We start from the raw sequence: 15,854 nt of genomic DNA, 5'->3' as shown, positions 1-15,854 counted from the left end.
TGTTAGTGATATAATATTGATCAGTTGCTCCCCTTGGCGACAGCCGATCCCTCTACCAATAAATTGCATTTTTTTGGCTGGGCAGGGTGGCTCACGCCTGTAATTCCAGCACTTTGAGAGGCCGAGGCGGGTGGATCACTTGAGATCAGGAGTTCAAGACCAGCCTGGCCAACATGGTGAAACCCCATCTCTACCAAAAATCCAAAAATCAGCTGGGCATGGTGGCATGCACCTGTAGTCCTAGCTACTCGGGAGGCTGAGGCAGGAGAATCTCTTAAACCTGGGAGGTGGAGGTTTGCAGTGAGCTGAGATAGTGCCACCGCACTCCAGCCTGGGCGACAGAGTGAGACTCTGTCTCTTAAAAAAAATAAATGAGGCCGGGCGTGGTGGCTCAAGCCTGTAATCCCAGCACTTTGGGAGGCTGAGACGGACGGATCACAAGGTCAGGAGATCGAGACCATCCTGGCTAATCCGGTGAAACCCCGTCTCTACTAAAAAATACAAAAAAAAAAAAAGTAGCCGGGCAAGGTGGCGGGCGCCTGTAGTCCCAGCTACTTGGGAGGCTGAGGCAGGAGAATGGCGTAAACCCGGGAGGCGGAGCTTGCAGTGAGCTGAGATCTGGCCACTGCACTCCAGCCTGGGCGACAGAGTAAGACTCCGTCTCAAAAAAAAAAAAAAAAATGAATAGAAGAAAACTCCTATTTTACAGATGAGGAAAACAGAGGTTCTGCCTCGTTCAGTCACTCGCCCCAGAAAGCAGCAAGAGATGGTTAAGACCTAAAGGAAGGCAGTGGCCACAGGAACAGACAAGTTTTCGAAGAAGAATCAGCAGCATCTGCAAACAACTGGCTGTGTGTGGGAGGGAACCAGAAGCCCTGGCAGAAGCAGAGACCTCCCTCACATCTCGGCTGGGACACAGGGAGACAGAGCAACTTGGGGGGAAGGTAATGAGCTCGGGCTCCAGGCTTCCCAGATGTCTCCAAACCGCTCTCTAGGGAAATGGTGTTTATAACATGACAATGTCTATAATTTGGCTTCCGGCATGACTCGATAATTAGCTTAACTTATCCCTCATTGGCATTTTATTCAAAGCAAGGACACTCTTCCATTCATTCTGATGAGGCCTTCCTTCTGTGAGTGTTCCAGGGTAAGTGTGAACTGAGAGCTGTTCCTCTGTCTCTTTTGACTGAAGTGGGCTGGAGACTGAAGTCAGGGGTGGTTGAAGTGTCTGCTCACTGGGTTCAAGTCTGTCTCTGGGGCTTGAGGGTGTGGGCTCCCCCTCAGACACCCCTCGGGTGGGGGTGCTGAGACCTGCACATTCAAGGCCTAGCAGGAGTTTGGCCCAGAGATTGGTTTCCAGGGGGTGCATGGAGGAGGCAGTGACCAGGAAGACGGGGGATTGATAGATCCCTTGGGAGGCAGGGCGGAGGACTGCAACCAAGATGCTTCAGGCTGAACAAGGCTGTGCTCAGGGAAAATGGGAACGCTTTGGCGTTAGGACGCATTGACCAGGTAGATTCTTGGAGGCTAGCAGCTGAGGCGGGACCTAGAAGAGGAAGGGCGGGTCTGGGGTGGGGAGATGCGGAGCTTAGTTTTGGACTCAGGGAGTGGCCAGAGGAGACCTGGAAAAGGAGGCCTGGGACTGGAGAGGTGAGGACCAGGTCACAGGCACACAAGTCAAGGTTAAAGCCACAGACATGGATAAACTCTTCCAGGGGAAGCCAAGCGGATCCAGAAGTGGGCCCCCGTGGGAGGGACAGGGCAAAAGGACCCTCGTAAAGGTGGCTGGGAAAGGAAGAGTGAGACTCGAGGGCAAGGGAAAGGGAGTTTTCAGAGTAGGAGGATGGTCATAGGGACCAAATGCCATGCACAGGGTAGGCAGGACAGTGTTTGAGGAGCTACTGACCTTAGTGATTCTGAAGCCTTAGGAGACTCCAGCTTCTCAGCAAAAACAGAGAAACGAGAGGGCTCACTTGGAGTCAGAGCCCTGTGGGCCAAGAAGCAGAAAGTATAATACAATTGTCTCTCAGCCCGGAATAAGCACAGGAAACAGCTCCCACTGGGTGCTACCAGTTAGCCACAGAGAGTGACCCCTGCTAGCCTCTGGCTACTTGCTCCTCAGAACAGATCAGGAGGGCATCAGATTGGCACAGCTTGGGCCATATGTCCACATCTTGGCTGCCCAGGGCCTGAAGATGGAGGCTCAGAATTCCTTCCTTCAGTTCTTTCTGTGAATATTTACTGAGAACCTAGAATGAGCCAGGCACAGTTCTAGGCCCTGGAATACAGCAGCAAAATCCACAAACATCCCTGTCTTCGTGGCACACACCCGAGGGGAAAGAATGGCAACAACCCACAGACACAAATGTAGAAATAATGTAAAAGCTGAAGGACAAAGGGAAAGTATAAGGAAGATGGGGAGTATGGGGGCCGCAGGGGAACAGGGTACAGCTTTTTTGTTTGTTTTTTTCTTTTGAGACAGAGTTTCTCTCTTGTTGCCCAGGCTAGAGTGCAATGGCGTGACCTTGGCTCACTGAAACCTCCATCTCCCGAGTTCAAGAGATTCTCCTGCCCCAGCCTCCCAAGTAGTTGGGATTACAGGTGCCTGCCACCACGCCCAGCTAATTTCTTTGTATTTTTAGTAGAGATGGGGTTTCACCATGTTGGCCAGGCTGGTCTTTTTTTTTTTTTTTTTTTTGAGATGGAGTCTCGCTCTGTTGCCCAGGCTGGAGTGCCGTGGCCAGATCTCAGCTCACTGCTAGCTCCGCCCCCTGGATTTACGCCATTCTCCTGCCTCAGCCTCCCGAGTAGCCGGGACTACAGGTGCCCGCCACCACGCCCAGCTAGTTTTTTGTATTTTTTTTTAGTAGAGACGGGGTTTCAGCATGTTAACCAGGATGGTCTCGATCTCCTGACCTCGTGATCCGCCCGTCTCGGCCTCCCAAAGTGCTGGGATTACAGGCTTGAGCCACCGCGCCCAGCCCAGGGTGCAGTTTTAAATCGGGTGGTCCTGTAGGACTTGGTGGCTCGCACCTGTAATCCCAGCACTTTGGGAGGCTAAGGTGGGTGGATCGTTTGAGCCCAGGAGTTCAAGACCAGCTGGGCAATATGGCGAACCCCGTCTCTACAAAAAATGCAAAAATTAGCCTGGCATGGTGGCACATGCCTGTAGTCCCAACTACTCAGGGAGCTGAGCTGGAAGGATCACCTGAGCCCAGGGAGGTCAAGGCTGCAGTGAGCCGAGACTGTGCCACTGCACTCAGATGTGGGTGAGAGAGTAAGACCTTGTCTCAAAAAAATTAATTCACTAAAAATTAATGAGTAAATAGGATGGTCCAGAAAAGCCTAATCGCGAAGGGAGGAGCATGCCAGGAAGCAGCAAGGAAGCTGGTAATCAGAGGATGGGGGTTGGAGTGGAATGGAGAAGAGGCTGGAGGGATTGGGACAGTAGGTTGCATAGGACCCTGTAGGCCCCTGGAAGGACTTGGGCTTCTCTTTGGTTTTTGGCAGAGTCTCACTCTGTTGCCCAGGTTAGAGGGCAGTGGTGTGATCTTGGGCCATTGCAACCTCCGCCTCTGAGGTTCAAAGGATCCTCCTGCCTCAGCCTCCCGAGTAGCTGGGATTACAGGTGTGTGCTACCACGTCCAGCTAATTTTTTTATCTTTTTAATAGAGACAGGGTTTCATCATGTTGCCCAGGCTGGTCTCGAACTCCTGACCTCAAGTGATCTGCCTGCCTTGGCCTCCCAAACTGCTGGGGTTACAGGTGTGAGCCACAGTGCCTAGACCTCAGGCTTCCCTTTGAATACCATGAGAACACCTGGGGGACTCTGAGCCCAGAGGTGACCTGATATCTTATAGCTTAATAGGATCACTCTGGCCACTGTGTAGGGAATAAATGGCAGGGCCAAGGATGGAGGCAGGGAGACCAGTTAGGAGGTGACCACAGTAATCCAGGGGAGAAAATGACAGGGGAGATGGTGGCAAGTCATCACATTCTGCACATATTTTGAAGGTAGAGCAGACAGGATTTGCTGACAGAATGGATGTGGGAGAGGAGTCAGGAATGATTCTAAGGTTTTCAGCCTGAACAATAAGAAAGATGGAATTGCCATCAGTTGAGAAGGAAAAGGCTGTGGATGAAGTGGTGGGTGTAGGATGGGAAGGGAAAAGCAAGGGTAGATCCAGGGTTCCAGGACAGATCACCCAATGGGGCACTCCCCTGACCTAGGAAGGGGGACACCGGACAGCCACAACCTCCAGCAAATGCCCAGGACAGGTGGTTCCTGGTGACCTGCGACAGAGCAATTCCAGCAGGGTGAGGAGGAACCAGAGAGCTAAGTGTGCTGCACATGTGGAGGCTGTGCTTGGTCTCCTGACTTATGAAGCAGAGCAGAGGGATCTGGGAGACAGAGAGGGTGGTGGCCTGAGCCCATGTGGAGGCTGCCAGGAAGAGGCAGGAGAGGGAGAGAGTGCAGATGAGGATAAAGAGTCTCCACACGAGGGAGGAGACATGGATCCCAGCCAAGGCTTGGCTGCAAAAGCACAGGGTCAGGCTCAAGGCACTGAGGGCCTGGACCAGTGTCAGGGAACAGGGGAAAGGATCCAGAGACATTTGCACAGCAGAGATGGCCAGGAAGCTGTTGGAGAGTAGGAGGAGTCAGGCGCAACTCCAGGATTTTGAATCCCAACTCCTGCTAGCACCCTGAAGGCCTCTGTCCCCTTCTAAGTCCAGGCTTACCAAGGCCTGCTGCACTCTGGAGTCCTCAGTTCTCTGAGCACAGCCCCATACCTGATTCTAAATCCACACCGCTGCTTTCTCTGCTTTTGTTGCAGGCCACAGTCAGAGGACACTGTTTGCTTGCTGTTCCCAATGCCCTCTGGCCCCTCTATCCTACAGCCGGGTGGTGTGGCTCCTTCTCCTGCCCTCCACCAGAGCCCCCATCTCAGCAATGACTTTGCTTTCTGTCTCAGAGAAAAACACAGTGCTGAGCGGGGGAAGCTGAGCACAAAGGAGTACATATAATACACTCTTAGGAGGTTCTAGAAGCAGTGACACTCACCTACTGTGACCTACAGTGATAGAAATCAGATCAGTGCTGTCTGGGGCCAAAGGACTGATTGCAATGGGATAGGAAGAAACTTTCCAAAGAGATGGAAATGTTCTATATCTCTAGGGGGTGGTGGTTGCACAGTTCAACGTCATCACCTGTACATTGAAAATGTGTGCATTTTATTATATGTAAATTATACCATAACAAAGTTTATTTTATTTTATTTTATTTTGAGACAGAATTTCACTCTTGTTACCCAGGCTGGAGTGCAATGGTGTGATCTCGGTTCACTGCAACCTCTGCCTCCCGGGTTCAAACGATTCTCCTGCCTCAGCCTCCCGAGTAGCTGGGATTACAGGTGCACGCCACCATACCCGGCTAATTTTTATATTTTTAGTAGACATGGGGTTTCATCATATTGGTCAGGCTGGTCCCGAACTCCTGACCTCAGGTGATTCACCCACCTTGGCCTCCCAAAGCGCTGGGATTACAGGCGTGAGCCACCGAGTCCAGCCTAATAAAGTTGATTTAAAAAATAGAAAACTAAATTTTTTTTTAAGACAGGGTCTTACCCTGTCACCCAGGCTGTAGTGCAGCAGTAGGATCATGACTCACTGCAGACTTGACCTCCCAGGTTCAAGAGATCCTCCCACCTCAGCCTCCCAAGTAGCTGGGACTACAAGTACCCACCACCATGCCCAGCTAATTTTTAAATTTTTTGTAGAGACAGGGTCTTATTATATTGCCCAGGCTGGTCTCAAACTCCTGGGCTCAAGTGATTCCTCCTGCCTTGGGCTCTCAGAGTACCTACCTAAAAAAAAGACAGAGTATTGCTCTGTTGCCTAGGCTGGAGTGCAGTGGCACGATCTCAGCTCACTACAACTTCTGCCTCCCAAGTTCAAGCAGTTCTCATGCCTCAGCCTCCCAAGTATCTGGGATTACAGAGGTGCACCACCACACCCAGCTAATTTTTTTTTTTTTTTTTTTTTTTTTGAGACGGAGTCTCGCTCTGTCGCCCAGGCTGGAGTGCAGTGGCGCAATCTCGGCTCACTGCAAGCTCCGCCTCCCGGGTTCTCGCCATTCTCCTGCCTCAGCCTCCCGAGTAGCTGGGACTACAGGTGCCCGCCACCTCGCCCAGCTAGTTTTTCGTATTTTTTAGTAGAGACAGGGTTTCACCGTGTTAGCCAGGATGGTCTCGATCTCCTGACCTCGTGATCCGCCCGTCTCGGCCTCCCAAAGTGCTGGGATTACAGGCTTGAGCCACCGCGCCCGGCCAATTTTTGTATTTTTAGTAGAGACAAGGTTTCACCATGTTGGCCAGGCTGGTCTCGAACTCCTGGCCTCAAGTGATCCACCTGCCTTGGCCTCCAAAAGAGCTGAGATTACAGGTGTGAACCACCATGCTTGGCCTTAAAAAATTTTTTTAGGGCTGGGCACGGTGGGTGGCTCATGCCTGTAATCCCAGCACTTTGGGAGGCCAAGGCAGGCAGATCACAAGGTCAGGAGACCAGCCTGGCCAATATGGTGAAACCCTGTCTCGACTAAAAATAAAAAATTAGCCAGACATGGTGGCAGGCGCCTGTAGTCCCAGCTATTCAGGAAGCTGAGGCAGGAGAATCACTTGAACCTGGGAGGCCGAGGTTGCAGAGAGCTGAGATCTCGTCACCGCACTCCAGCCTGGGCGACAGAGCAAGACTCCGTCTCAAAAAAAAAAAAGTTTTTAAAGAGAAAATAATAGTCTATCAAGCAGAAAAATCCTGTACACACACACACACACACACACACACACACACACGCTCATCTCACACATACACACACACACGCCAATCTGTCCACATCCTTTGCTTCCTCCCTTCTCTCTGGCATGGCAGAGCGCCTCATCTTGTCCATGCAAGCTATCACAACTGAGACTGTTCCCCCTAAAAAGAACTCATGTGCCACCCTTCCTTTGACCTTGCATCCATCTCCCTTGCTGTCCTCACAGCCCAGCCCCTAGGAAGGATGGGCTATGGGCTATATTCCCCTTCACCATGCTGGATCAGTCACCCCTCTCTGAGACACCTGCCTTGCAGGGACACTCCCTCTCTCCTTTCTGTCTTCTTTCAAGTTCCTAGGACCCCATTTGCTTGTATACAGCGATGGAGGGAGAGTTTCAGGCTCTGCACCTGCACAGCCTCCCGTCATGATCTCACCTGCTCCAGGGCTTCAGTTACCATCTATTGCTGACAATGCTCAAAGACACCTCTGAATTTTTTTCAGAGTATCAAGAATATGGCAGAAGAGGTAGACACAGGATATATGACATAGGCTTCAGAAGCAGTTTATAATTTTTATTTTTTTATTTTTTATTTTTTTTAGATGGAGTCTCGCTCTGTCACCCAGGCTGGAGTGCAGTGGCCGGATCTCAGCTCACTGCAAGCTCCGCCTCCCGGGTTTACGCCATTCTCCTGCCTCAGCCTCCCGGGTAGCTGGGACTACAGGCGCCCGCCACCACGCCCGGCTAGTTTTTTGTATTTTTTAGTAGAGACAGGGTTTCACCAGGTTAGCCAGGATCGTCTCGATCTCCTGACCTCGTGATCTGCCCGTCTCGGCCTCCCAAAGTGCTGGGATTACAGGCTTGAGCCACCGCGCCCGGCTATAATTTTTAATATGATATGTACACTCAACCCCCTTCTGGGACAGTCCACTGGACCTCAGGCTCCGCAAGCCCCAAACTGAACTCATCAGCCCTTTGCCAGCCCTGCTCTTCCTCCCTTCCTCAGGATTCCAGCTTCAGGCAGAAACCTAGTAGTCATCCTCTTACTCCATGACCATCAATTGTCAATTATCCCCTTCTTTTGATTTCACCCTCTAAAACTCCCCCTTCTCCACCCCCACGGACACTCCCAGAGAGGTTCAAGCATTCATTCATTCAATAAGTGTTAGCTGAGCACCTACTCTGTGCCAGACACTGATCCCAATGCTCAAACACAACACATAAAAATCAGTGCCCTACAGAGCTTACCTTCTAGCACTTGCAGTAATTTCGAAAGTGGCTCCATCTTTCATTCTAACCCCTCTAACTGCCTACTCTTCTGTGGCCACAGCAAAAGTCACCAATGTGCATCTGCTCAGCATCTTCCATGTGACCTCATCCTCCTGGGATCAAGCCTGGGCCATGTGTGAGGTGTCCTGATCCCCTTCCTCCTGTCTTCTCTCATCTTCCCTTCCTTCCCCACCAAACACTTGTATCCTCTAAATATGGTGGACTCCCTCTGCAGGTGGTCCATCCCCGGATATAAGGCATATTGTACTGCCTGTCCGGCGGCCTTCCCCTCAACCCCAAGCACCTACAGGACCAGAACTGCTCTTATCCTTCCTGCAGTATCAGTGCCTGGCCCATTATCTGGCACACAGTTGGGGTCAGCAAACGGTAACTGATTACATAGATGACAGTGAATTAACAGTAGTGTCACACAGATAGAGAGAGTCTTGGGGAGCAGGGAAACATGAGTTCTGAATTAGCCCCAGAACACTTCCCTGATTGATAATTCAGACCAACCCCTTGGACACCTAGTTAAAAGCAGGGTGCTAGCTGGGCACGGTGGCTTACACCTGTAATCCTAGCACTTTGGGAGGCTGAGGCAGGAGGATTGCCTGAGCTGAGTCAAGATCAGCCCAGGCAAGGCGTGGTGGTTTATGCCTGTAATCCCAGCACTTTGGGAGGCCAAGGTGGGCAGATCACGGAGTCAGGAGTTGAAGACCAGCATGGCCAACATAGTGAAACCCCATTTCTACTAAAAGAAAAAAAATACAAAAAAATTAGCCAGGGCTGGGCATGGTGGCTCATACCTGTAATCCCAGCACTTTGGGAGGCCAAGGCAGGCAGATCACCTGAGGTCGGGAGTTTGAGAACAGTCTGACCAACATGGAGAAACCCCATCTCTACTAAAAATACAAAATTAGCCAGGCGTGGTGGCACATGCCTATAATCCCAGCTACTCAGGAGGTTGAGGCAGGAGAATCGCTTGAACCTGGGAGGTGGAAGTTGCAGTGAGCTGAGATCATGCCATTGCACTCCAGCCTGGACAACAAGAGTGAAACTCCGTCTCAAAAAAAAAAAAAAAAAAAAAAAAAAAGTCAGGTGCAAATCCTACTTTTGCACCCACTGCTCTTTCCTCACCCTAGAAATTTCCACAGGAGTACAGTCATCAACCTACAGAATGTTAACACCAAGGGGACTTTCAAGATCTGGTCACCTGACCAAACACCACAGAGGGTGACTGCTTTGCCCAAGGTCACGCTGCTGGTTAGGGGCAGGGCTGGGACTAGAGTCCGAGTAGCTCTGTAAAATGGCAACAAGAATAGAACCTATCTCAGTCTTGTTGCAGGGAGTATATTACATGCTTAGCACATTGCTTGGCACATAATAAACTCTCACCGAATGGGGAGCTGTTGCTGTTATTGTTGCTATTGTCATCGTCAACATCATGGGTGTCCAGCCTTGCCTCCAAGTTCCTTGCCTCCTGATCTTCCCATCCCCCTAGTGCTATTCTCCACTATTTCCTCCCTTTCCTCCCAATCCATGATTTCCTCCCTTCTCCCCTCCCAATTCATGTTTGACCCACTGCGGTCAGCCTCCACCACCACCAGTGCCTGGAACTTTCCAGGCTGAGGTCACCAGGGACCTCTTCCTTGTAGAACCCTTCCCTCCCTCGACCTCTCAATGGCATGTGACCCTAGCACTGCTTCCTCCTTAAATGTCCTTGACTTCTATAACATAAACTCTCCTGCTGCTCAGGACATCCAGCTCTCCCTCTCACCCTCTCTGCTGATCCAGACACAAATAGTCAACTGCCTACTGGGCATCACCACCTCTTGTGCCATAGGCACCCAACGTCAGCACATCCAAAGCAGTTTGTTACCAGCTCCATCAACCCACCCTGCTCCTGGGTTCTACTGTTCAGTGCACAAATGGACCCCATCCACCAAATACCTTAGACTGCACCAGGCAAGACTGAGGGGAGGACTCCCAGAGGTACAGCCTAGGGGATGGATTTGGTGGATGGGGTTCATCTGAACATCCTTTTTTTTTTTTTTTTTTTTTTTGAGGCGGAGTCTCGCTCTGTCGCCCGGACTGGAGTGCAGTGGCCGGATCTCAGCTCACTGCAAGCTCCGCCTCCCGGGTTTGCGCCATTCTCCTGCCTCAGCCTCCCGAGTAGCTGGGACTACAGGCGCCTGCCACCTCACCCAGCTAGTTTTTGTATTTTTAGTAGAGACGGGGTTTCACTGTGTTAGCCAGGATGGTCTCGATCTCCTGACCTCGTGATCCGCCCGTCTCGGCCTCCCAAAGTGCTGGGATTACAGGCTTGAGCCACCGCGCCCGGCCTGAACATCCTTCTTAACATCCCACCTTTGTTTGTTTGTTTGTTTGTTTGTTTGTTTGAGATGGAGTCTTGCTCTGTTGCCCAGGCTAAAGTGCAATGGCGCAATCTTGGCTCACTGCAACCTCCCCCTCATGGGTTCAAGCAATTCTCCTGCCTCAGCCTCTCAAGTAGCTGGAATTACAGGCATGTGCCACCATGCCTCGCTAATTCTTTATTTTTTTCTTGAGACAGAGTTTCACTCTTGTCATCCAGGGAGTGCAGCGACACGATCTCGGCTCACTACATCCTTTGCCTCCAGGGTTCAAGCAATTCTCTGCCTCAGCCTTCCGAGTAGCTGGGATTACAGGTGCCTGTCACCATGCCCAGCTAATTTTTGTATTTTTAGTAGAGATGGTGTTTCACCATCTTGGCCAGGCTGGTCTTGAACTCCTGACCTCGTGATCCACCCGCCTCAGCCTCCCAAAGTGCTGGGATTACAGGCGTTAGCCACCACGCCTGGCCACCTCTGCGCCTTTGAACATGCTGTTTGTTCCCCTTGCCTGGAATGCTCTTCTGCCCCTTAACTGCCTGCAAACTCTCCCTCACCAACTTGGTCCCAGTTCAGGCCTTCCCTGACCCCATAAACTCAGCTACTTCCTCCCTGCAGTATCAGCACCATTCATAGCAATGTCATAGCCCTTTTCACCCTGAAGTTAATAATTCCCTATGTCTATCACCCCCACTAGCTATCTGTGTACCTCCCATGTGTCTCCATGTATCTGTTAATACTTTCTTATGTCTATCATCTCCAGGTGCTATCTGTGTATCTCCCATGGCCAGCACATAATGATTCAGTGAGTTTCTGCTGAAAGACCAAATAATTAAACTTTTTCAACTTCTGTCCTGATGGTTACTATAAGAGGAGGGATGAAGATTAGGCTGTAAGGCCGGGCATGGTGGCTCACACCTGTAATCCCAGCACTTTGGGAGGCTGAAGCAGAGGGATCATGAGGTCAGGAGATGGAGACTATTCTGGCTAACACGGTGAAACCCCGTTTGTACTAAAAATACAAAAAATTAGCCGGGCGTGGTGGCACGAGCCTGTGGTCCCTGCTACTCGGGAGGCTGAGGCAGAAGAATCTCTTGAACCCAGAAGGTGGAGGTTGCAGTGGGCCGAAATCACATCACTGCACTCCAGCCTGGGTGCCAGAGCAAGACTCTGTCTCAAAAAAAAAAAAAAAAGATTAGGCTGTAAGAGGAACTGGTAAAGTGGAACATAGCAGGGCAAATGTGCTAACCCTGGAAATTTCCCCAGGAGCAGAGTCATCAACTTATAGAATGTTACCACAAAGGGGACTTTCAAGATCTGGTCACCTGACCAAATAACAGAGAGGGTGACTGCTTTGCCCAAGGTCACACTGCTGGTTAGGGGCCGGGCTGGGACTAGGGTCCATGCAGCTCTGGAAAAAGTTTGGGTAGATACTACCTCATCCCATGAACTTGTTCCCTTCCTACCCATCCTATCTCCCTAAAGGAGGTCCCTGATGCTCTAACATGGTCAGGGAACTACCTGGGCTCACTCACAGCTCTTGAAGCACTTGCTAGGACCTTGGCCAGGTGGAGTTACCAAAATCCTGTAGACTGGGGTAAGGGGGGGGCGGGGGGGGAATCCAACTATCACCATTTTAGCGATTGGCAAACTGAGGCTGCTAGCTAATGGCAGAGGGCAAGATTTGATATTAAGCACTGTGTTCTTCCTGTAGAAAGACCTGAAAAGCCCAAACTCCCACATATGCAGAGTCACTATTTACAATAATCATGACTGCTGACTTCCTAATGTCAGGGAAATCCCCTCACTCCCACCAGTTCCTCCTGAAACTGAGCCTCCCTCCATCTCGCACAGGGTGTCTGACTTAGGAAACAAACTGTACACCCACCCTCCTAAGCCATCCAGGCCTACTGGATAGATTGCCTCCGAGTCATACCCTTTAATGGGGAAATCACCCTTCTTTGTGCCGGGCACTTGACATCGTCACTGCTCATATCAGCCCTGAGGTTGGTACTACAGTCTGCGATGGGGAAACTGAGGGTCCCAGATAAGTCACTACTAATCCATGGTCAAAGCAAGAAAGTGGCAGGGTCGGAACTCGAACTTAGGTCTTCCTGACTCTAGCGGGTCCCCGCTCGGGCGGGAGGCCCTCCCAGCCGAAGCCTTTCGCTGGCTGGACTACCTGGGGGAAAGTGACTTAACCTCTTCGAACACCCCCAAGGTCAGAAGCTTTGGTTTTAGGGGAGAAAATGGTGTGCAAACGAGACGCGAAGGAAACGCAAACCCTCGGGCGTTGGCGCAGCCTCTTCCCCGAGCCCGGGTCTGTCTAATGGCCCAGAGGGAGAGGTCGTACCCCCGACCCCTGGCACCTGCGAAACCAAGCGCTCGGTCGGCTGGCAGAAACGAAACCTCAACACCCTCCAGCCTCCCCCGCTTGATTCCCGGAACCAGCGAGCCAGGCTTCGCGGAAACTTGCCCGGCGGCAGCCGCTTCGGGCCGCGGGACCGCCCCGACCGCAGCCCGCAGCTCCGGGCCAGGAGGTGCGGGCCGGCGCGGTCGGGCCCGAGCAGCAGCGCGACGCGCGCTTCCGCCCCGCTCGGCTCCGGCGGCGGCCGCGGCGGCCCCACAATCCCCTTCTGGCTCCGGGGACGGGCGGGGCGGGGCGAGCGGGCGGAAATAATTTTCTGTTTGGTCGTCTCTACCCCAGTCCCTTCGCCGCGGGACGCGCGAGACGGGAGAAGGTGCGGGAGGCGGGAAGCAGGAGCGGGAACGCGCCGCCCCGGCACGCATAGGGCGGCGGAGAGGGCACGAGCAGGGATTGAGCACCTACTGTGTGCCTTCACGCTTTACAAAAGGATTTTCGTTCGGTGTTCGCTACAGTCCCTGTCCAAGGGTACTAACGCCCCATTTACAGAGGGACAAGCCGGATTTCGGAGAGGGGAAGTCACTCGCCGAAAGTCCCACCGCCAGGGTCTGCGTGACACCCCAAAGCAGTGCTCAGTTACTCCGGGGAGAGCGCGGTGAACTTGAACCACTTGTTGGCTGGTTCCTGTTCTTGTTTTTTGCGGATCGGTACACAGTGGGCGCTCAGGGAAATAAATGATGGAAGCTTGAGATTGAACTTGACAGCTCGACCCTGGGTACCCGCCACGAATCCAGCCCAGCCCGCGGGGCACCGGGTTTCCCCAGACCTCGCAGGGAGCATTTGCGGATGGGCCGGTAGAGGAGGCTCGGACATCCCAGCTCCGCACCCGCTCTCGACCAACGCGTGGTGGCGGAACCCCTGTCGTAGCGGGGCACAGAATGGGTTCAAGTCCCGACTCTGCCAATTTCAGGCTGAGTGACTTTGGGCGAGTCACTTCTTCCCGTCGAAACCTCAGCTGCTCCATTCACAAAATGGGAGATATGAACACCCATCCTAAAAGGGTGTGGGTAGGATTAAACGAAACAATGTTCCTAAAACGCTAAATTTACAAGTGTTGTCTCCAGTCCATCCCATAAACTTAGGCGACAAACCCGGCGCGGGGTGACCTGAGACAAAGGCTTCCCGGGCCCTGTCTCCAGGTCGTCCCCCCCTAGGGCGTAGGCACCTTTTAGTGACCCCCGTCCGGTGAAACCCGAAACTGCGGCCACTTTGGCAGCGGTGGGTCCCAAAAGCAAATATTCAAATATTCTGAAACTCGTGCATGATTTAGGACTGACATTTTTATGTTTAACATTCTTGCAGTTTTATTCTTGCTAGTAAAGGTAATTCGTTAGAAACCCCTAAGTGCAGTTTCTCCTCTGTGTCTTGTTAACTTTTCGTGTTTGCGAAATTTACAAATTTGACCAAGGAACCGAAGCGCGGCAGTCCTCGCCGGGATCCCGGCCATCGCAATAATCTGGCTCTCGGCCCCTACTCCCAGGCACGGAGGTCAAAGAGACCGGCTTCCCCTACACCACCCTGTGTAGGATGTAGCCTCTTCGTCCCGGCAGCCCTCCGAGATTCCCTGTGTCCACCGGAGCGAGGGGAGGTGGGGGGCTGCAGCCCAGAACTCAGCTTCCCCGACCTCCCCACAATCCCGCCTCTCCGGGATTAAGGGAGTAAATCCCTGACGCTAAAGACCAGGTCAAGGACAAGTTCTCCCCCGCCCTAATCCCCCCTCCTGGGCGGGGATTCACCTCCCTTCCCGGATGAAAGGTACTAAAGAGCCGACGGGGGGCCGCGGCGGGGCCCCAGGCCCTTGATGTTCCGGTTGAACAGGTGCTGGTGAAAAGGAGGCGGACCCGGCGGAAGAGTCTGCCAGGGGGCAGTGCACCGAAGGGGGGGCGGCCTCCTCCACCTCCAGTTCCCCGGCCCGTCTTCCCTTCTCCTCTCTGTTTGCCCCTCCCCCGCAGGAAGCGTTCCCGGCCTCGAGGTCTTTGAAGTGTCGTTGAAGCCCCCAGGGCTGCCTTCTCCCCTACGCCACCCGAACTCCCGCTGTGGGGGGCGGGTGACCTTTAGTCCCACGAGCGTCGCCCCCCTTTAGGAAGTTTTTGGGGGGTCAGATCTCACCCCCCCCCCTTGCCCACACAGGTCTTGGGAAGAAGCGTTTGGGCCGACGCCCCTCACTTCTCTCCCAGACCCAACTGCAGGGACTTTAGTCCTCTGGAGTGCTGCGTGTGAGTTACGCTGTGTGTCTGTGTGCGTGCCTAGAGGTCAAGTGTAACTGGTGTTCGTGAGCACCTCGTGGTTGCGGGTCTCTAACTCTCGTGGGTCTCTAAGCGCGGCCGCGGGGCTGGAGCGGAGGTTCGTGTCTCTGGGAGGGTCAGTGGTGTGACTGAAGCTGGGAGTTAGCTCGTGTCTGTGGGTGCCTCAGTGTGTGTCTCTGGGGCTCCGAGTCCCTGTGCGTGCTTGTGTGTCTGTGAACCCGACAGGAAGCTCCCCGAGGGCAGGAATATGTTTTGCTCTCTACTCGATCCCAGCGACTGGCAACGAGCGTTTAATAAATATCTGTTGAATGAGTGTCTGCGTGTGACAGCGTCTACCCTCCAGAGTGGCCTCCGAGAAAAGGGCCCGAGGGCGGCCATCCAAAACGACCCCCAGACACGGGGTGGGGCGGGGACGAACGGCCCGCGTCGTTCCCATTCCTCCTAGCGCCCCTTCCCCCGGTATCCACCCCCAAGTTTCCCTGGGGCTGAAGAACCCACCCAGAGACGAAGACTTGGCGGAGGGGGCTGGAGACTCAGGGACCCGGGGCCCGAGACGGGAGGGCGGGCAGAGGGAGGGCTCGGGAGCGACGACCCAGAGCCCTAAAACGAAAAAGAAAGCAGGCAAAGCAGCACGGAGCTAACGAGCGAAAAGCTCCCTACCAAGCCAGGCTTTGTTCCCTGAACCTAAGACTTTACCCGGCGACTGGCGGCGGGCGGGCCGGGAGCGAGCGAGCGG

At 53.1% G+C, this 15,854-nt stretch overlaps 1 long non-coding RNA gene across 1 annotated transcript; it reads left to right on the top strand.

Annotated features, from left to right (window-relative positions):
- The first annotated feature begins 11,813 nt into the window (after positions 1 to 11,813).
- LOC115894920 lies at positions 11,814 to 15,430 on the top strand. The gene is made up of 2 exons (XR_004055160.1): positions 11,814 to 12,453; positions 13,328 to 15,430. It is a non-coding gene; the product is annotated as an uncharacterized LOC115894920 (long non-coding RNA).
- Positions 15,431 to 15,854: the final 424 nt, after the last annotated feature.

This window comes from Rhinopithecus roxellana, chromosome 19, assembly GCF_007565055.1.
Source record: "Rhinopithecus roxellana isolate Shanxi Qingling chromosome 19, ASM756505v1, whole genome shotgun sequence".
Classification (NCBI taxonomy): domain Eukaryota; kingdom Metazoa; phylum Chordata; class Mammalia; order Primates; family Cercopithecidae; genus Rhinopithecus; species Rhinopithecus roxellana.
The sequence above is the reverse complement of the archived record's forward strand: the minus strand, read 5'-3'. Positions and strand labels throughout refer to the sequence as shown.